Genomic DNA, 21,610 nt, shown 5'->3' with positions numbered 1-21,610 from the left:
TCATCCCCTAGAGCAGGCCCTCCTAGCCCAGAGGGCAGGGTGCAAATACCTGCGTGTTAGGTGCCCCCACAAACTCCAGTGCCATTTTCATGGACTTCGTGGGTGCCTGGATGCAATTATGGGAGTGTCCTGGAAATATGTCACTACCTATTGCCCAGCTACATAATGGTAACTCCGAACCTAGGCATGTTTGGTATCAAACATGTAGGAATCATACCCCAATTCTGTTGCCAGTATTGGAAGAATGATTTCCTGTGCTCTGAGGGCTCCTTAGAGGACCCCCAGCATTGCTCCTACCAGTCTTCTAGGGTTTTCCAGGCAGCCCAAGCTGCTGTCATCCCTCAGACAGTTTTCTGCCCTCCTGCTACTTGATCAGCTCAAGCCCAGAAGGCAGAACAAATAATTTCCTTTGGGACAGGGGGTAACACCCTCTCCCATTGTAAATAGGCGTTATATGGCTTGTGAGGGGTTGCATACCCAAGGCACTGGTATGCTTTGAAGGGCACCTTTGGTGCCCTCTGTGCATAAACCAGACCACACAGGTTCAGGCAGCCCCGTCCCTGCGCGAAACTGGACAATGGAAAGGGGAGTGACCCCTTCCCTGTCCATCACCACCCCAGGGGTGGTGCCCAGAGCTCCTCAAGAGGGTCCCTGGGTTCTGCAATTTTGAAATCCAAAGTTGGCAGCAACCTCTGGGAGCATCTGAGTGGTCAGGCCAGACAGGTGATTTCAGAGCCCCTTCCTGATAGGTGGTCATCTGGCTAGGTGACAAATCCCCCCTCTCAGGGCTATTTAGGGTCTCTCTCTTGGATGGCTTCAGACATTCGGCTTGCAAGATTCCAGCAGGACTACTCTTCAATCTTACTTCGACTTCCAGCCACTCGACCCTCGAGGAACCAACAAACTGCATCCACGAAGAACACTCTTCTTGCAGCATTGTTTCCACAGCTCTTTCCAGCTTCTGCAACATGGCTGTGCATCCTCTGAGGGCAGCAAGTCTTCAGTCTGCCGTAGAAGGAAGAAGAAATCGCCTTTGGAGTGAAGGAGTCACTCCCCTGCATCCAAGGGCACCTACTGCAACGACGACTGGCTGTGTGGATCTCCTCTCATCCTGAGCTGTGTAGATCCTGCATCATGGGTGGTGGTCCGAAATAGTCCTCCTGGGCCTCACTGCCAGCGGTCCAACTTTGGTGGAGGTAAGCCCTTACCTTCCCGGTCAGGACAAGAAAACCGTGCACCACGTCTCTTGCAGCTGCCAAGGCTTGTTTGCATCTTCTCCAGAGGAACTTTACGCTACGTGCAGCCCCTCCTCCCCCATCAGCACTCCTTCCTGCAACGCGCAACCCTCTATGTGTTTCTGCTGCGGCGTGGGACCCTTCTTCTGTGTGCTGCGTGGGCTCCTTCTACAACTTCTGTGTCCATGTCCTGTGGGACTCCTGTTGGTGCTGCTTCTGCTCCTGTGGGCTCTCTGTGCTGCTGAGGGTCCCCTCCGACTCCTGGGTTGATTCCTCCTGAGCCTTGCTGGTCCCCGGCAGCACCACTTCCCACCAGCCGCTATAATTGCCTTTGCCAAGGTTTGTTGGTGGAATTCCTCCACCGACACCGTCTGCAGTCTTCCTTCCAGCGTGGGACATCTTCTGCATCCCTCACTAACTCTCCTCCGGCTCCTGGTCTGCATTGCTGACCTTCTCTTCATCACCGTCAACCAACTTCTGCAAGCACAGCTGGGTGGGTAGTAGCTCCTACTCCTCCTGGGCTCCATTGTGACTCTTTGAACTGGTCTCCTCTCTCCACAGGTCTTCCTCTCCAGGAATCCACAGCTGTTTTCTTCCAGTCTTGTCTTCTTTTCTTCTTTTCCTTCCTTTTTGGTGGTTTGAGGAAATTCCAGTGATTTACTCCTGTTTTCCTGGTCGCTTGTGGGTACTTTGTTACTCACCTTTGTGGTTTTCTAGTACTCCCAGCTCCCCTCTACACGTTCCACTTACCTAGGTGGGGGTCCTGTGTTCGCGTTCCATTTTTTTAGTATATGGTTTGTGCTTCCACTAGGGTCACTATTGTCTAACTGCATTTGCACTGTTTTCTAACATTTTCTATGCATATTACTGTTTACTAGTCTATATAATGAGTGTATTACTTACTTTATATTGGATGGTTGCCCTTCTAGTATTTTGTGACCAAAAATATAGTACCTTTATTTGTGTACAACTGAGTGTTTTCTTTCATGTGTGTAAGTGCTGTGTGACTACAGTGATTTTTCATGAGCCCTGGCTGCTCATCCACAGCTTCCTCTACAGAGCCTGGCTTCTGGACACTGCCTACACTTCACTGATAGGCGGAGCCCTGGTATAAGGTGTAAGTGCCTTAGGTACCCACCACACACCAGGCCAGCTTCTTACACTGAGTTTGAAGTATGCTGATAGGCTTAACACAGTTGATCCTTTAGCCATAACTTCAGGGTGGTAGGGATAAGGTAAGCACTGGCTTAATTCGTGTTTAGTGAAATGAATAAATGTAGCTAAATATTTCCTTTTACTTTGCCAGACATTTTAGTGTATTGAATGTTGTCTTTTACAGATTGTGTGCCTCCTGAATATGATTGTTACCTTCAGCCAGTGAGAATAGCTGACATTCCAGCTCTCAGGGGAGAGTGAATGCTGCTGTAGAATGTGTGGATAACTGATGTGTGTGGGGTGGGCACACTGAATCTGTGCATCAAGATACAAAAGACCCTGAGCACTAGTTGATATGCGCAACTAAAGTAACATAATCCTTAGTTTTTTTCTGCTTGATATTAATGGGTGATGTAGTTTCTCAATGGTATATACTTAAACATAACGTTATAATGGCCCTATAAACCATAGCAGCTCTACCAGCTGCGCTAAAACGTGTTACAGAAATTGCTTTATGAACAGATGCGATTTTTAATGATTAATGCGACTGTAAAGAATATTTGTCAAAACTTTACTCATTGAGCGCAAATCGAGTTCTACCTTCTTACAAACCCCCAATAATGCACCCAGGAAGCACTTCATGAGTTTGTGAGGGCTGCTTATCAGAAAATAAATTATCATACAGAGCATCTACTTAATCAGCAATCAACATTTTGTGTTTTTGTGCCCCTTTTGACAAGTTAAGGCCAAGATTAAAATCGGTGGCGGAGTGAAGAAATGCTCTAACCTCCCCCTATGTAGGAGTGACGGCGGTCACTATTTCCTCCGAACACTCCGCCACCGATTTTAATCTTGGCCTGACAGCCATCTTTGAGTTATTAAATTTAGTCTTTGGATGTGCAGAGCCAATTTTAATCCCACATTGCACTCTCCTTCTCTTTTTGTCAGCACGAACTGCAGATACCTACGGATCTGCACAACCACTTTTTCGGTATAGAGCCACCACCATCTGTGTGGTGACCCGTCAGATATTGCAGTGCCGGTCTGGCGAGGAGTTAGCCCAATGATGATGCTTAGCGTCTTCATTGACGCATGAGGGCACTCCTAATATTATACCGATATCCGGCGTCCTATCTGGATCAATATTTGTGATAAACAGAATTTTCAGACCAGTATTATGAAATCTTTGGGAGTATCACACACAGTTTCTAAACCGTAGTCCGTGCGAGCACAATTTGGTAACCTAGGAGAGTAACCTGTAATAAATTAAGTGAGGCCTCAACTGGTTAAGTATTGTAGGAGGCTGCCCTGGTTTGTAGTGGGTACCTTGGGTACTTGCACCTTATACCAGGTCCAGTATCCCTTATAAGTTAAATGTAGTAGTGTTCTAGCAGCTTAGTCTGATAGAGGTAGCTGTAGCAGAGCAGCTTAGGCTGAACTAGGAGACATGCAAAGCTCCTGCAATACCACTGTAGTTACACAGTACTTATACACAAGAAAATACAATACTTAGTGTTAACAAAAATAAAGGTACTTTATTTTAGTGACACAAGGCCAAAAATATCTTTGAGGCAATACTCCTTCTGGAGGTAAGTATTATACACAATATATACACTAGAGACCAAAATCAGGTAAGTAAACAGTCACAGAATAGGGCAAACAATAGGAAATGCAATAGGAAGAAATAGGCCTAGGGGCAACACAAACCATATACTAAAAGTGGAATGTGAATCACGAATTCCACCCTAGGTAAGTGCAGTGTGTAGAGGATCGCTGCGAGTGTAAGAAAACCACAAAGGTGAGTAAAATACACCACCCCAGAGCCCAGGAAAGTAGGAGTAAAGTATTGCAAGTTTCCTTAGGACACACTGCAAGTTGTGATTAAAGTTATTGCAAGAACCAAGCAACAAATGGTGGATTCCTGGACCTGAAGACCTGTGAAGAGAGGAAACCAAGTCCAGAAGTCGCAGAAGGTTCCAGGAAGGACAGGAGCCCCGGCCAACCTAGAAGATGGTGCAAAAGAGGATTCTTCTGTTGGAAGAGCACCAAAGAAAATGGCTTAGAGTTCCTGCGTGATGCATAGGATGTCTCACGTCAAGATGTTGGATGAAGGCGAGTTGCAGCGCTGGATTCGTCCAACAAGTCTTGGTTCAAGCAATGTCGCGGTTTGAGTCAAATTGGTGCTGCCTGGACCCAGGAGGGATCTGGGGGCCTCAACTCGGACTGAGGAGGCAAAGGGGGCTCCCAACACTGGAGGGAACCCACAGATGACCAGGCAGCACCCATGGAGGTCCCAGGACACGGGGACAAAGAAGGTGCAAATTGCAGTTGCTGCAGCACTACAAAAGAAGGTCCCACGCTGCTGGAGAACAACTCAGCGAGTTGAGCGTCAGAGGATGGAGTGCTGTGGACCTGGGCCATGCTGTGCACAAAGGATTCTTGCAAATAGTGCACAGAGGCCTCAAGAGGTAGAGATGACGCGGTGCACATGGCTACTGTTGCAAACGGGGAAGGGAGGCTCTTACCTCTGCCAAATTTGGACTGCTGGACATTAGGACAGTCTGGGTCACGTCAGTCCTCCACCTGTGTTGCAGGGAGAACGCTTGTCGCCAGGAAAGGAGTCCCAGAGAACCGGTCACTGTTTTAGAAGGTGCCTGCTGGTGCAGGGAAGTGACTCTGTCACTCCACAGGAGATTTCTTCGGTCCTTCTGGTGCAGGGTGAAGACAGGGAGTCTTCAGAGCGTGCACACCTTGGAAACTGTTGCGGTTGCTTGCTGGAGCTGAAGTTGCAGAGGCACAGTAGCCTTCTTGGATACTTGGTTGCAGTTACAGTGGTTCCTGGAGCAGTCTGCGGTTGATCCGACGGTCAGAGGATGAAGCAGGACTTGCAGAGTATTCCTGGTGGAAACTTGCAAGCCAAATCTGAAGAGGAACCCACAGGAGAGACCCTAAATAGCCCTGAGAGGGGGATTGGCTACCTAACCAGGTATGCACCTATTAGGAGGGGTCTCTGATGTCACCTGCTGGCACTGGCCACTCAGAGATCTCCAGAGTGTCAGGGACACTCTGGAGGAGCTCTGGGCACCACGCCTGGGGTGTTGGTGGACAGGGGAGTGGTCACTCCCCTTTCCTTTGACCAATTTCACACCAGAACAGGGACTGGAAGGGTCCCTGAACCGGTGTAGACTAGCCTATGCAAGGAGGGCACCATCTGTGCCATTCAAAGCATTTCCAGAGGCTCTGAGAGGCTACCCCTCCCGCCTGTAACAACGATTTCCAAAGGGAGAGGGTGTACCACCCTTCTCACAAAGGAAATGCTTTGTTCTGCCTTCCTGGGACTGAGCTGCTCAGACCCCAGGAGGGAAGAACCATGTCTGTGAGGTGGCAGCAGCTGTAGCTACAGTGCAAGCCTCAGACAGCTGGTTTGGCAGTACTCGGGGCCCATGGTGGAGCCTCCAGGATACATGTGATTCCCCTCCCCAATACCAGATTTGGAATGGGGGGACAATTCCATGATCTTAGACGCCACACATGGCCATAATTCGGAGTTACCATTGTGAAGCTACATATATGTTGTAGGAAGTTGGTTCTGTATATACTATCTCAAAGTGAGAGATAGTGTGCACAGAGTTCAAGGGTTCCCCTAAGAGGTTGAAAATTAGATAATACTAATGCTCTATTTTGTGGTAGTGTGGTCGAGCAGTAGACTTATCAGAGGGTAGTGTTACGCATGTGTTCTTCACACACAGGCAATAAATGAGGAACAAACTCTCAGACTTGACTCCAGGCCAATAGTTTTTATATAGAAAAATCTTTTGTTAATTTATTTTGAGGTAAGCACATAAAATGTAAGGTACTTCACACAGGTAAGGATAGAACTTTGATTTAAAACACTAGTACACACAGTTTAGGTTAAAATGGCAATAAGCTATTTTAAAAGTGGACACTGCAAAAATCAACAGTTCCTGGGGAGGTAAGTTTGGTTGCGTTTTTCTGGTAAGTAAAGTACTTAGACAGTCATTCTCCTGGGCGTGGACAGCCCACTGTTGGGGGTTCAAGGCAACACCAATGCCACCGCACCAGCAGCACAGGGCCGGTCAGGTGCAGAGGTCAAAGGAGGGCCCAGAACACATAGGTGCTTATGAGGAACAGGGGTGCTCCTTCCTAGTCTGCTTGCAGGTAAGTACCTGCGTCCTCGGGGAGCAGACAAGGGGGGTTTTGTAGAGCACCTGTGGGGGGGGGGGGGGACACAAGCCCACAAAATACGCCCTCAGCGGCACAGGGGCAGCCGGGTGCAGTAGGCAAAGTAGCCATCGGGCTTGCTATTGAAAGCAATGGAGGGACCCGGGGTCACTTAGGCGATGCAGGCAGGGCACGGGGGGCTTCTCGGGCCAGCCACTGACTGGGCTGGGATGAGGGCCGCCTGCTGGTCACTCCTGCACTGGTAGTTGGTTCCTCTCTGTCCTGGGGGCTGCGGGTGCAGGCATCGGGTTCCTTCTTACCAGGCAGTCGCAGTCAGGGGGAGCCTCCGGATCCGCTCTACAGGCATTGCTGTGAGGGTGCAGGGGGATCGACTCAGGGTGCCCACGTTGTTGTAGTTGCCTGGGAGTCATCTCTGCAGTGTTGGTTCTCCTGAACTCGAGCCGGGGGCGTCAGTGCTGAGTGTGAAGTCTCACGCTTCCGGCGGGAAGAGTGAGTTCTTTGAAAGTTGCTTTAAAGTTGTTGCAGTTTTTGAACAGTGCCGTTGTTCTCTGGAGTTTCTTGGTCCTTTGGATTCAGGTCAGTCCTCTGAGTCTTCAGAGGTCGCTCGTCCCTGTCGGATGCGTTGCTGTGCAGGTTCTTTTAGTCTGGAGACAGGCTGGTAGGCCTAAACTCCTGAGGCACTGCTACTCCCCCCCCCCGGACCAAGAGCTCAACCTGGTAAGGCTCCAGCTCCATGGACTGTTCCTTCAGGGGATAGAACATCTTCCTGGGAAGAGAGGTTGTTTCTTGTGCTGCGTTGAAGCTGGTTCCCCAGTCATCTTTCTTTTCCTCTTGGAAGGTTGGACCATTATTCCAGACTCCAACACTTCTTTTTCACCCTGAGCCCTGCTCTGTGCCCTTGTCTTGACACACACCAGTTCAGGGATACCCAGCATGGCTGCATGGGTTTTGAGTTCAACCTCAGCCCATGCGGAAGACTCCAGATTATTCCCTAGCAGACATTCTACTGGAACTGCAGAGGAGACTACCACCTGTTTCAGGCCAGTGACCTCTCCCCATTCTAAGGTTACCATTGCCATGGGATGGACTTTAGTTTGATTGTCAGCATTAGTGACTGGATATGTCTGTCCTTGCAGGTACCGTCCTGGGGAAACCAGTTTGTCTGTCACCATGGTGACACTGGCACCTGTATCCCTCAGGGCCTCCACTCTAGTCCCATTAATTAAGAGCTGCTGCCTATATTTTTGCATGTTAGACGGCGAGGCTGCAAGTGTGGATAAATCCACCCCACTCTGAGACTAATGTAGCTTCAGTGTGAACCCTCATTTGCTCTGGGCACACTGTTGATCCCACCTGGAGACTGGCTATTGCACTGCTAACTGGAGTAGTATTTGTTTTGGGACTTTTCTTTGGACAGGCCTGGTCTCCAGTTTGGTGTCTATGATGACTACAGATTAGACACCAGGCCTTCTTGGTATCACAGTTTGTACCCATTTGTGGACTGTGAAGAGGCTCTGGACACACACTCCTGAGCAGGTTTTTGGGGCCCTATAGAAGACTCTTTACTTTTACCTTTGGTTGTCTCACCACTCTTCCTCTGGGAGGCTTTGTGACCCCTTTCTTTTGGTCAACCCCTGTGGATGTCTTGGTCAGCCTAGTCTTGACCCAATGGTCTGCCTTCTTTCCCAATTCTTGGGGAAATTTTGGACCTAGGTCTACCAGATGTTGATGCAGTTTGTCATTGAAACAATTACTTAACAGATGTTCAGCCCAAGTTATACAGCCCATCATAATTATTTACACTACTGCCAGTTATCCAATCATCTAGTGTTTTGGCTGAGAAGTCAGCAAAATCAACCCAGGTCTGGCTCGAGGATTTTTGAGCCCCCCTGAACCTAATCCTGTACTTCTCAGTTGAGAATCCAAAGCCCTCAATCAGGGTAGCCTTCATGAGGTCATAACATTCTTCATCTCTAACAGTGAGTGTGGGGAGTCTATCCCTACACTTTCCAGTGAACATTTCCCAAAGGAGAGCACCCCAGTGAGATCTGTTTACTTTTCTGGTTGGACAAGCTCTTTCAGAAGCTGTGAACCATTTGGTGATGTCATCACCATCTTCCTATTTTGTTAAAATCTGTTTGAGGATTTTTAGGATGCCAGTATTATCTCTGACCCTATTTATGTTGCTGCCATCATTGATGGGAGTTAAACCCATCTCTTGTCTTTCCCTTTCTATGGCTAGGAGCTGCTTCTCCAATGCAAATCTTTTGGCCATCCTGGCTAACAGGAGGTCCTCTTCATTGAGGATGCCCTCAATGCTTCCAGAGGTACTGGTCTCCCGTGTGGAAGAACCAGGCTCTCTGTCTAGGATTTGTGAAGTCAGGGTTTGAGGAACCCTGTTCTCCCTGGTTAGGACAAGCGGGGGGAATTCATACTACTGTTCACTTACTTCCCCATCTGAAGGAGTATCCTCAGAGGGGTTTTCCCTTGTGAACCCAGTTTTTATCTTTTTTAGCTTACAGAGAGACCTTAACTCTGAGATCCCTAGATGCAGGTAAGGGGTGAGGTTGAGTTCCACCACCATCTCATCTGTGCTAGACATTATCACTCTAAAAGTTGGGATCACTTTTTAAGAATCTAAAAACTACTTTTAGAACTTAAATCCAAACTTTTAAAAACGTTTAAACTCTAAAAGAATTGCTAACAGGGACTTACACAAGGCCCTAGCAGGACTTTTGAAATTTTAGAAAAATAGTCAAATTCCAAAATTTGTCATTAGAAATTAATGTTTGGAATTGATGAGGTATTGGCTGAGTAGTCCAGCAAATGCAAAGTCTTAGACCCCACTGCTGATCCACCAATGTAGGAAGTTGGCTCTGTATATACTATCGCAAAGTGAGCGATAGTGTGCACAAAGTCCAAGGGTTCCCCCTAGAGGTTGATAGTGGCAAAATTGGATAATACTAATTCTCTATTTTGTGGTAGTGTGGTCGAGCAGTAGGCTTATCAGAGGTTAGTGTTAAGCATTTGATTTACACACACAGGCAATAAATGAGGTACACACACTTGGAGTAAACTCCAGGCCAATAGGTTTTTATATAGAATGATATCTTTTCTTAATTTATTTTACAACCACAAGATTCAAGATTTGCGGTAAGCGCATAAAATGCAAGGTACTTCACATAGGTAAGTATAGAACTTTTATTTAAAACGGTAGTACACACAGTTTAGGTTAAAATGGCAATATGCTATTTTAAGAGTGGACACAGTGCAAAAATCAACAGTTCCTGGGGGAGGTACGTTTGGTTATGTTTTTCAGGTAAGTAAAGCACTTAGACAGTCAGTCTCCTGGCCATAAGCAGCCCACCATTGGGGGTTCAAGCAACCTCAAAGCCACCGCACCAGCAACACAGGGCGGGTCAGGTGCAAAGGTCAAAGGGGGGCCCAAAACACATAGGCACCTATAAAGAACAGGGGTGCTCTGGTCCTAGTCTGCTAGCAGGTAAGTACCTGCGTCCTCGGGGAGCAGACGTGGGGTTTTTTGTAGAGCACTTGGTGGGTTGGGGGGGGGGGGGGGGGGGACAAGCCCACAAAACATGCCCTCAGCGGCACAGGGGCAGCCGGATGCAGTAGGCAAAATAGGCGTCGGGTTTGCTATTGAAAGCAGTGGAGGGACCTGGGGTCACTTAGGCGATGCAGGCAGGGCACAGGGGGGCTTCTCGGGCTAGCCACTGACTGGGATAGGATGAGGGCCGCCTGCTGGTCACTCCTGCACTGGTAGGTGGTTCCTCTCGGTCCTGGGGGCTGCGGGTGCAGTGCCTGCGGGTGCAGGTGTCGGGTTCCTTCTTCCCAGGCAGTCGCGGTCAGGGGGAGCCTCCAGATCCTCTCTGCAGGCGTCTCTGTGAGGGTGCAGGGGGGTCAACTCAGGGTACCCATGTCGTCCTAGTCGCCTGGGAGTCCTCTCTGCAATGTTGGTTCTCCTGAACTCGAGCCGGGGGCGTCGGGTGCAGAGTGTGAGGTCTCACGCTTCCAGCGGGAAGAGTGAGTTCTTTGAAAGTTGCTTTAAAGTTGCAAAGTTGTTGCAGTTTTTGAACAGTGCCGCTGTTCTCGAGAGTTTCTTGGTCCTTTGGATTCAGGGCAGTCCTCTAAGTCTTCAGAGGTCGCTGGTCCCTGTCGGATTCAATGCTGTGCAGGTTCTTTGAGTCTGGAGACGGGTGGTAGGGCTGGGGCCAAATAAATTGTCGTCCCCGTTGTCTCTCTGGGGCTTTCATGTCAGCAGTCCTTCTTGTTGTAGGTTGCAGGAATCTGATTTCCTGGGTTCGGGGTCACCCCTAAATACTAAATTGAGGGGCTTGTTTAGGTCTGGGGAGTAGTAGCCAATGGCTACTGTCGTGGAGGGGGGCACGTCCCTACCCCTATTGGGAGAATCCTCCAAACTCAAGATGGAGGATTTCTAAAGGCAGGGGTCACCTCAGTTCAGGGCACCTTAGGGGCTGTCCTGACTGGTGGGTGACTCCTCCTTCTTTTCCTCATTATTTCCTCCAGCCTTGCAGCCAAAATTGGGGACTGTGGCCGGAGGGGCGGGCATCTCCACTAGCTGGAATGCCCTGGGGTGCTGTAACAAAAGGCATGAGCCTTTGAGGCTCACTGCCAGGTGTTGCAGTTCCTGCAGGGGGAGGTGAGAAGCACCTCCACCCAGTACAGGCTTTGTTCCTGGCCACAGAGTGACAAGGGCACTCACCCCATGTGGCCAGAAACTCGTCTGGTTGTGGCAGGCTGGCAAAAACTGGTCAGCCTAGCACTAGGAGTCTGACTGGTATTCAGGTGGCATCTCTAAGATGCCCTCTGGTTGTATTTTACAATAAATCCCACACTGGCATCAGTGTGCATTTATTATGCTGAGACGTTGGATACCAAACTTCCGAGATTTTAGTGTAGCCATTATGGAACTGTGGAGTTCGTAACTGACAGACTACCAGACCATATACTCTTTATGGCTACCCTGCACTTACAATGTCTAAGGTTTTGCTTGGATACTGTAGGGGCACAGTGCTCATGCACATATACCCTCACCTGTTGTATAGTGCACCCTGCCTTGGGGCTGTAAGGCCTGCTAGAGGAGTGACTTTCGTATGCCATAGGCAGTGTGAGGTGAGCATGGCACTCTGAGGAGAGTGCCATGTCGACTTAGTCATTTTCTCCCCACCAGCACACACAAGGTGTGAGGCAGTATGCATGTGCTGAGTGAGGGGTCCCCAGGGTGGCATAAGACATGGTGCAGCCCTTAGAGACCTTCTCTTGCCACAGGGCCCTTGGTACCAGGCGTACCATTTACAAGGGACTTATCTGTGTGCTAGGGATGTACCAATTGTGGGAACAAAGTTACAGTTTAGGTAATGAACTCTGGTGCTGGGGGCTGATTAGCAGGGTCCCAGCATACTTTGAATCATAACTGGCATCAACAAAAGGCAAAAGGTCAGGAAGTAACTATGCCAAGGAAGGCATTTCCTTACATATATGTATTGACATATATGTAGTGCATGTGTGTAATGGTATCCCCACACTCGCCAAGTCCAGGGAATTGGCTCTGGACAGCCTGGGGACACCTTTGCTAGTGCAAGGGTGCCCTCACACTTAGTAACTTTGCACCTAGCCTTCAGTAAATGAAGGTTAGACATATAGGTGAGTTATAAGTTACTTAAGTGAAGGGAAATGGCTGTGAAATAATGTGTGCACTGTTTCACACAGACTGCAGTAGCAGTCATGTGAAAGGGTTTTTCTGAGCTCCTTATCGGTGGCAAAAGAAATGCTTCAGCCCAAAAGGATCTCCTAGAACCCCAATGCCCTGGGTACCTAGGTATCATATACTAGTGACTTAAAAGGGGGATCCAGTGTGCCAATTGGAATATGAAGTCACTAAACTATAGTGACTAATTTGGAAGCAGAGAGAGCATAAACACTGAAGTTCTGGTTAGCAGAACTTCAGTGACACAGTTGACTACTACTGACAACACACACATTAGACCACAAACTATAAGCACTGGTGTCCTGGCTAGCAGGATCTCAGTGAGACAGGCAAAACCTACTGACAAACAGGTAGAAATTGGAGTTTACATGCCAAGAAAAATGGTACTTTCCTGCAAGTATTTATACTGTTAATAATTAAGTTCATCCAATTCATTTGTGCCCTTCACCATTGATCTTTGTTGAACGGCCATCATCAATACTGTTCTTATTGCTCCTTTGCCCTTATGTATTAAGCGTTTGAGACACCTTGAAGTCTTCAAAAGATATGTAAATCTTACTCACCCTCTATTGCTATTTAGCATTATGTTGACATTTCCATTAGAGTTATAGCCCTGTTACCACTTCTGTAAGTGATTGCTGCCCTTTCTTGTATGTAGTGTAGGCTCAGGGTGTTAAAGCTACAGGCAAAATGTGAGGGGTACTGCAAACAAGGGGCCAGTTTCCTACAATCGTTTTTCTCATTAACTGGTATCAGGGGGCAGTAACCAGTCTCAACTACGAGTGGAGGTCCATATAGGAGTCTAGGCCATTTGTATCCAACACAAGAAAAAAATCATAAAGCATCTCCTGTTGACTCAGATATCAAACTCAACAGAGTAAAACCATAGGGCAGGTTAGAAAATGCATAATAAACCCACACTGATGCCGGTATGGGATTTATTGAAAAATGACCACAGAGGGCATTTTAGAGATGCCCCCCGTATGTTAGCCCAACTGGAAGTGTAGGACTGACCAGTCTGTGCCAGCCTGCCACTTTCAGACAAGTTTCTGACCACATGGGGTGAGTGCCTTTATGCACTTTGTAGCCATTAACAAAGCCTGTCCTGGGTGGAGGTGCTTCACATCTCACCCTGTAGGAACTGTAACACCTGGTGGTGAGCCTCAAAGGCTCAAGCCTCTGATTACAGATCCCCCCCCCCCCCCCCTTGACAAAGCCCCTCTTTTGGTAGTTAGTCCAGCAGGAAAATTAGGGAAAACAGGAGGCGTGACCACCCCTAAGGTGTCCAGAGCTGAGGTGACCCCCCCCCTCTTGCAGAATCCTCCATCTTGGTTTGGAGGACAGGGACCAATAGGGACAGGAATGTACCCCCCTCCCCAAAGGGAGTGGACACAAGGAGGGTGTAGCTACCCTCAGGGGCAGTAGCCATTGGCTACTGCCCTCTGACCCCTACCATGTACCTAAATCTAGGCGTTAGGGCCTCCCTGAACCCAGCTCACCAGATTTCTGGCGACCTACAAGAAGGATTGGTAAGCTGAAAACCCCAGCAGAGAATAAGGAAGACAACTGCTTTGGCCCCCATCCTACCAGCCTGTCTCCTGCTTTAAAGAACCTGCAAAAAGACTAGCAACGCGTCCAGCGGGCCCAGTGACCACTGCCAACTCCAGAGGACTGCTCTGCACCCAAAAAGGACCAAGAACTCCTGAGGACAGCGGCTCTGTCTCTAGAAACCTCCAACTAAGGACGACTCCTCACTCTAGAGTCTTGACCCCTGTGCACCCAACGCCCACAGCCTTTGTCCAGGTTTTCCACTCAGCAAGTAAGGGTCCCCAGGCGATTGTGAGCAAGAGCCCACCCTGGGTTGACACCGTCAAGATGACGCCTGCAGAAGGAATCATGAGGACCCCCCTGACCGTGAGCTCCAGACAAAGATAACTTACTCCTGAAAATCCACTGCACCCTCAGCCCCCATGCCTTGGAGAATACAGCGCAGCATCGACCAGCAGGCGGCCTCCTCCCTGTCTGACCAGTGGTGTACCTGAGACCCCCCTCCCAGGACCGCAAGTAGCCTCGGGTTCCCCCCATAGACCTGCATTGGAAACATGACATCCTGTTTGCACCCTGCACCCGGCCGCCCATGTGCCACTGAGGGTGTGTGTTTGGTGTCTACCTGTGGATCCTTCAGTGCTCTTCTAATCCCCCCTGGTCTGCCCTCTGAGTCGTGGGTACTTACCTGCTGGCTGACCGGAATCTGAGTACCCCCGTATCCATCGGAGCCCACGTTTATGGTTCCTCTTTGGCCTCTACACTCGACAGGCCCAGTGTTGCTGGTGGTGGGTGTTTGGAGTTAACTTGAACCCCCAACGATGGACTACCTACACCCCAGAGATAAGAATTGTAAGTTGTATACTTACCTGCAAAAATGTACTATCTTTTCTTCCCCAGGAACTGTTGGAAAATGCAGTGTCCACTTTTAAAATAGCTTTTTGCCATTTTAAGAATAACTGTATACACTGTTGATTCTATTCAGAGTCCTGATCTTATATGTGCAAAGTACCTTTCAATTTATGTACTTACCTGCAAACTGAATCTTGAGGTTCTAGAAATAAACAAAGCATATTTTTCTATCTAAAATCCAGTTGGTCTGGAGTTAAGTCATTGAGTGTTTTTTTTTGTTTTTTTCTATTGCTTGTGTGTGTACAACAAATGCGTAATACTACCTTCTGATAAGCTTGACCACACTACCAGAAATAGAGCATTAGTATTATCTATTTCAGCCTCTTTCAAGAGTCTGGGGAACCCCTGGACTCTGTGCACACTGTATCTAATTTTTATGTAGTATATACATAGCCAGCTTCCTACATTGGTTGATCAGCTATGGGTTCGAAGATTCTGCATTTGCTGGATTACTCAGCCAATACCCGATCACACGGCTAAATTCCCAAATTGCCTTTAAAAAACAGAATTTGACAATTTTTTCCAAATTTCGAAAAGTCCTGCTAAGGCCTTTGTTAAGTCCCTTTAGCACAGTATCTATTTTGATATAGTATATAAAGAACCAGCTTCCTACACAATGCACAAGCATTGTTAGCACTGTACGACAGGGCCTGCTGGGATGGAATGGAGACTCTCCTTCAGTACCTCCCAGAGGAGCATCGCAAAGGGCACAACAAATAGTATTGGACGGTCAAACTATTTGTAACATCTACATTTGTTGTGCGATAAATGCCGCAGATACAGCAGCACCCAGTATTAATGCAAGAATCATCATACAAAGGCATGCTTGGCTTAGGTGTTCAGGCTTCAAGCCAAAAATAGAGCAGGCAGTACTCGACATGCCATTTGATAGGGAACATCTGTTAAACACTACACAATGTGGTCATTTTTGTCGCCCACCATTCAGAGGAGGCTTAAAACCATTGTCTACAGAGCCTTCCACCAATCAAAACAGACATGCCTCCTACTTTTACAACAGAGGTTCCTCTAGGGGATTATACAGATGCACAAATAACAAAGGCAAAGGTAAGGCATCCACCTCCTGAGGATCCGCCTCTGCCGCCTGCCAGTGACTACCTACACCTTCCACCACCCTCTCAGGTAGGGGGAAGACTGAAATACTTATATCCACAAAGGTCCAATATCACCACAGACCAGTGGGTTCTCTCAATTATCCAACATAATTATTTTTTGTAACTACTTCCATTCTAACAAACATTCCCCCAAGAACACCTTACTCTTCTCAAAGAAGACATTCAATTCCTCCTTCTCAAAGGGGCTATAGAACCAGTCCCCTTGTCATATCAAGGATCAGGAATATACTTTCTTATAACAAAGAAAGATGGGTCACTAGATCTCAGACCATTAAATCACTACTTTCTCTAGGTCATTCTGCAAGATATCATTTCACTGTTACAGCAAGGCGACTTTATGAAAGAGTTAGATCTATAGAACAATTACTTTCATATTGCCATTCACTCAGCACACCGCAGATATTTCAGATTCGTAATTGCAGGAAAATATTGTGTGTTCAAGGTTTTACCTTTCAGGATCACAACTGCTCCCAGGGTCTTTACAAAGCACATACTCAGTGACTCACTCCAGGCCAGTTGTTTTATTATAGCAAAAATATATATTCTTACTTCATTTCTAGAAGCACAAGATTCAAGTTGCAGCTAAGTATATTTGCAAGTAAGTATCCAACTTGTGTATCAATACAACTTTGTTTTAATTTGGCAAGTTAAACGGTTTTCAAATAAATAGCAATAATCTGTTTGACAGTGCAATTTTCAGAAACAGTTGCTACGGGGGAAGAAAATTAGCACAGTTTCAAGGTAAGTACAAGACTTAAAGTTCCATTCTCTGGGGGTTAGGATGTCTACAGGGTGGGGGTTCAAGAAAACCTCAAACACCCACCACAAGGAATAATGGGCCGGCAGGGTGCAGAGATCAAGTTGAGTCCTATGAAGACTGGTTGCACTTGGAATCAAGCTTGCTTGCAAGTAAGTACCTGTCTTCGAAGGGCAGACCTGGGGGGTTTAGAGGAGCACCGGGAGGGCCATAGGTTCGCACCCAACACTCATCCTCAGTGGCACAGGGACGGCTGGGTGCAGGGTGCAAACAGTGTTGGGCTCCCAGTGCTTTCCTATAGAGGGCTCCCTGGGTCACAAATATGTTGTCCAGGGGGTCGGTTCCGGGAAACCAAAGGCTGAAAAAGGAGGAGGTCCGCCTGCTGGACGTTGCTTCACCGGTGGTCGGATTCCCCAAGGCCTGGGAGCTGTGGGTGCAGTGGTACCCGTGGGCGTCGGTATCTTCGTCCGGTTCTCTTGCTGTCAGGGAGGTCATCCGGATTTAGGTTGCAGGCGTCATAGTGTTGGACAGGATGGGTCAACCCAAGGTGGAGACACTGTCAGAATCGCGTGGGGACGAGCTCTAGTCGGTTGGACCACTTGGACATGGGTGTCGGATGCAGTGTGAGCAGGACTCGCAGATCCAGGGCAGTTCTGGAGTCCTTTGCTGGTGTTTCTTTCTGGACAGGGCTGCTGTCCATAGATCATGGTCCTTTGGGGTGCAGGTAGTCCTCTTGAGGCTTTTAAGAGGTTGCTAGTCCTGTAGGGTGTGTCACCTTTTGGTTGCAGGGCTTCAGAAGCTGGAGACAGGCCTGTAGGGCTGGGGCCAAGTCAGTGGGTGTCTTCAGTCTTCTCTGCTGGGGGTCAGCTTAGCAGTCCTTCTTTCTTCTTGCCTTCTTGAGGTTGCCAGGAATCTGACGAGGTAGGTTCAGGGGTGCCCTTAAATCCTGAATTTAGGGGCATTAGAGGGGTCAGAGGGCAGTAGCCAATGGCTACTGTGCCTGAGGGTGACTACACCCTTACAGTGTCTGCTTCCTTTGGGGAGTGGGACACAGACCTAACCCTGTTGGTCCCTGTTCCCCCAACCAAGATGAAGGTTTTTGCAAGGAAGGGGTCACTCACCCTTGTTTTTCCTAATTTTCCCACCGGACTTGCCACCAAAACTGGGGCTTTGTCTGGGGCGGCGGGCATCTGCATTAGCTGGAGTGCCCTTGGGCACTGTAACAAGAGGCCTGAGCCTTTGAGGCTCACTGCCAGGTGTTACAGTTCCTGCAGGGGAGAGGTGTAAAGCACCTCCACCCAGTGAAGCCTTTGATTCTGGGCACAGAGAGCACAAAGGCTCTCACCCCATGTGGTCAGAAACTTGTCTGGAAGTGGCAGCCTAGCACAGCCCGGTCAGTCCTGCCCTAGAAGTTTGGCTAAAATACAGGGGGCACTCTAAGATGCCTTCTGGGTGCATTTTCCAATAAATCTAACACTGGTATTAGTGTGGGTTTATTTAGCTGAGACGTTTGATACCAACTATCCAGACTTCAGTGAAGCCATTATGGAGCTCTGGAACTCATAATGACAATCTCCCAGCCCATATACTCAGTATGGCCACACTGCACTTACAATGTCTAAGAATGGACTTTAGCACTGTAGGGGCATATTGCTCATGCAATTGTACCCTCATCCATGGTATAGTGCACCTTACCGTAGGGCTGTAAGGCCTGCTAGATTGGTGACTTACCTATGCCACAGGTAGCGGTTTGTGGGCTTGGCACCCTAAGAGGGTTGCCACGTCGACTGTCTTTTTCTCCTCACCAGCATACACAAGCTGCAATGGCAGTGTGCATGTGCTTGGTGAGAAGTCTCCCAGGGTGGCATAATACATGCCGCAGCCCTTGGGGACCTTCGCTGGCCACAGGGCCCTTGGTACCATTGGTACCTTTTACAAGAGACTGTGTGCCAGGGGTGTGCCAATTGTGAAAGCAATGGTACATGTTTAGTGAAAGAACACTGGTGCTTGGGCCTGGTTAGCAGGATCCCAGCACGCTCTGTCAAGTCGGCATCAATGTCAGGTAAAATGTGTGTGGGGGAGGGTAACCATGCCAAAAAGGGCGCTTTCCTACTTCTTTTCACTCACTATGTCCCAGGTTTGGCAAGGACACAGTGGGGGTATATTGCTCATGCAACTATGCTCCCAGTATAGTGCACCCTGCCTATACTGCTGGAAAACCTGCCAGAGGTTTGACTTACCTATATTGCATGCAGTGTGTAGTGGACAGGGCACACAGGCAGTGTGCCATGTCGAGTTTTAATTTTAGGTTTGTATATGGGCACTGTGCTGGGTGCACCTGGATGCAGGGCCCTAGAGGGTAGCAGTATCAATGCTGCCGTCCTCAGAGCCTACCCCCTGCCCTGGGCAACTAAGTATCATTTACTAGGGGTTTATGGTGGCAGCCAAAGGTGTCTTCATTTGTGCCAATGCATCTCAACAGTTCTTGCCCAGGGAACCTGGTTAGCATGGGCCCTAGGAACTAACAACTTCTAGGCTACACCTTACACCAGGCAAAAAGTGGGAGCTAACCAAGTCAAAAAGAGGCCTTTTCTCACAGATTCCATGTACTCTGGAGGTTCCTTAGATGATCCCTCAGTTCTGTCTGTGCAGCCTTACGGGCTCTAGCTGCCAGCCTTGCTGCTGACCCCAGACACTGTTCTGCCCTCCTGCTGGTGATCCTAGCTCAGGCTGGAGAGGCAGGACAAAGGATTTCTTGCAAGGGAGAGGTGTGACCACCTCCCCCAGTGTGTTAGGTTGTGTCTAAGGGATGTGGAGGGGTGGCATCTGAGCGCCACCAGACTGCTTTGAAGGGCACATTTGGTGCCCTCTTTGCATAATCCTGTTTGCACCAGTTCAGGAGCCCCCGGGTTCCCGCTCTGGTCCGAAACTACACAAAGGACAGGGGAGTGACCACTCCCCTGTCCAACTCCTCTCCTAGGGAGGTGCACAGAGCTCTGCCAGGTGGCCACTTAATTTTGCCGTCTTGGAAACTAGATGACCCAGAGGTCCCTGGGAGCGCCTGACTGGTTAGACCAGGCAGATGACGTCCCTGATCCCCTCTGACAGGGGGTGACTTCAGAGAGTGACCAACCCCCTTTTAAAGTTACTTAATAGCTCCCCTGTGGGTGGGTCTTCAGATTCATCGAGCAAGACTCTCCAAGGAAGTCTCTACAAAACATCATCTGCTCCTGGCCTCTGGAACTGCTGCTTGTCTGCTTTGGAACCAAAACACGTCTGCTTCTGGTGGGAAGGCTCCTGTTGCAACATTGTTCCTCTGGATCCTGGAAGAATTCTACAACATCCAAGTGTGTGAATCCTCCAGGGTCTCTGCACCTGGATGCACAAAGGAATCTCACTTGGAGTGAAGCAGTCACTACTCTGTTCCACGAACATCGAAAGGCTCTCCTTCACAGGTGATGAGTCTTTGGCTACCTCTGGGTCCTGCTTGTCCTCTGAGCAACTTGGGAGACTGTGGACCCCTGCTCCTGCCACTGGACTGGAACCCCTGTGCACAGTGACTGTTGCACTTGTGAAGGCTTGTTGACTCTTCCTCCAGGAGATCTTCAGGTGCCTAGGAGCCCCAGCATCCAGCACTCTGTAACTCGCAGATCAGCTACCTGTCTTGCAACACCTGCGATGTGGGACTTCTGTTTTGTTGTGCTGCTGAGGCCTCCTTGTGACTCCCTGCGTCCATCGCCTGTGGGTCACTCGCGGGGGCTCCTTTGACTTCTGCTGGCCAACCTGCGTCCTGAGGGCCAGCCCTGACTCCCCCTCCTGGATAGTAACTCTTGGACTTTGCTGGTCCACAAATCTTTGCACATACTTTTTCAGCTTCAGCTTGGATTTGCCAGTGCTTGCTGGTGACCTGGATGGTCACTGACCCTCCTGCAGTCCGTTGAGGGACAGCTCGTATGTGACTCCTGGGATCCTCTGCAGCTCTTGGACCCTGCAACTGGACTTCTTCTTCCACCCACTTGCAGGAACATCACCTCTAGGAGGGCGGGCATTGCCATTGCACTACCCGGGCATCTCCAAGGGAGCTGGACTCAGTCCCCTTACCTTTCAGGTCCTCCATGTCTGGAATCCGTCCTTGGGTTCCACCAGCCTGGTCCACAGATCGTGACATCAGATGGACAATCAGAGTCTTTCTCTGATTTAAGAGAGAGTCCCTCTTCCTCTCTGCATTCGGGTTCCCCTGGTGTAGGTACTGCTGTCTTCTGGGTATCCTCGAGTGGGGGCACTCTCCAACCTTCCGCTTGTTTGTTGCTATTCTTGGGGTCCACTGGGAAGGGTCCTGAATCACACCAACTCCAACCACTACCCATCCTATGGAACGACTGGGTGGGTAGCTAATATGCACCTGGTTACTTGGGACACTTAGTGTACTTACCTCTGGTGTTTCGATTTACCCCCCGCCCCTAGCTAACTACCACACTTACTTTGTTTGGCCTCACTGTTTTGCATTCTTTCTTAGTATATGGTTTGCCCCTCCCCATAGGGCCGTGTATATTTTATGCTATTACTGTTATTTTGTGTATATATTGTGTGTAGATATCGCCAAAGGGAGAAATATTAATGCTAGTTTAGTAGTAGCGCTATAATAAAGTATCCTTTATTTTTGCGACACTTCTGTGGATCTTTCTTGTGAGTGAGTTATTGTCTGACTACTGTGGTATTGCAAGTGCTTTACTTTCCTCCTGGATAAGCATCAGCTGTTCGCCTCAGCTATCCCTAGCTAGCTTTTGCTATCTGGACGCCTATTCACTTTCAACAAGGGTTGCCTGGACTCAGTTTAGGGCTCCACACCATAGGTGTTCACTATAAACTGAGCCAGGCTCCTACAACGACAGAAAGCCAGTGTTGGCCAGGCAGTGCTCGAAAC

General features: G+C 48.8%; 1 protein-coding gene across 8 annotated transcripts in view; it reads left to right on the top strand.

Moving 5' to 3' along the window:
• The window catches only part of CHD9 (chromodomain helicase DNA binding protein 9), a 1,629,153-nt gene that overhangs the window by 781,220 nt on the left and 826,323 nt on the right, over positions 1 to 21,610 (top strand). The window lies entirely within an intron of this gene.

Source organism: Pleurodeles waltl, chromosome 12 (genome assembly GCF_031143425.1).
Source record: "Pleurodeles waltl isolate 20211129_DDA chromosome 12, aPleWal1.hap1.20221129, whole genome shotgun sequence".
Lineage (NCBI taxonomy): Eukaryota > Metazoa > Chordata > Amphibia > Caudata > Salamandridae > Pleurodeles > Pleurodeles waltl.
This window is presented reverse-complemented; position numbering and strand designations above follow the sequence as displayed.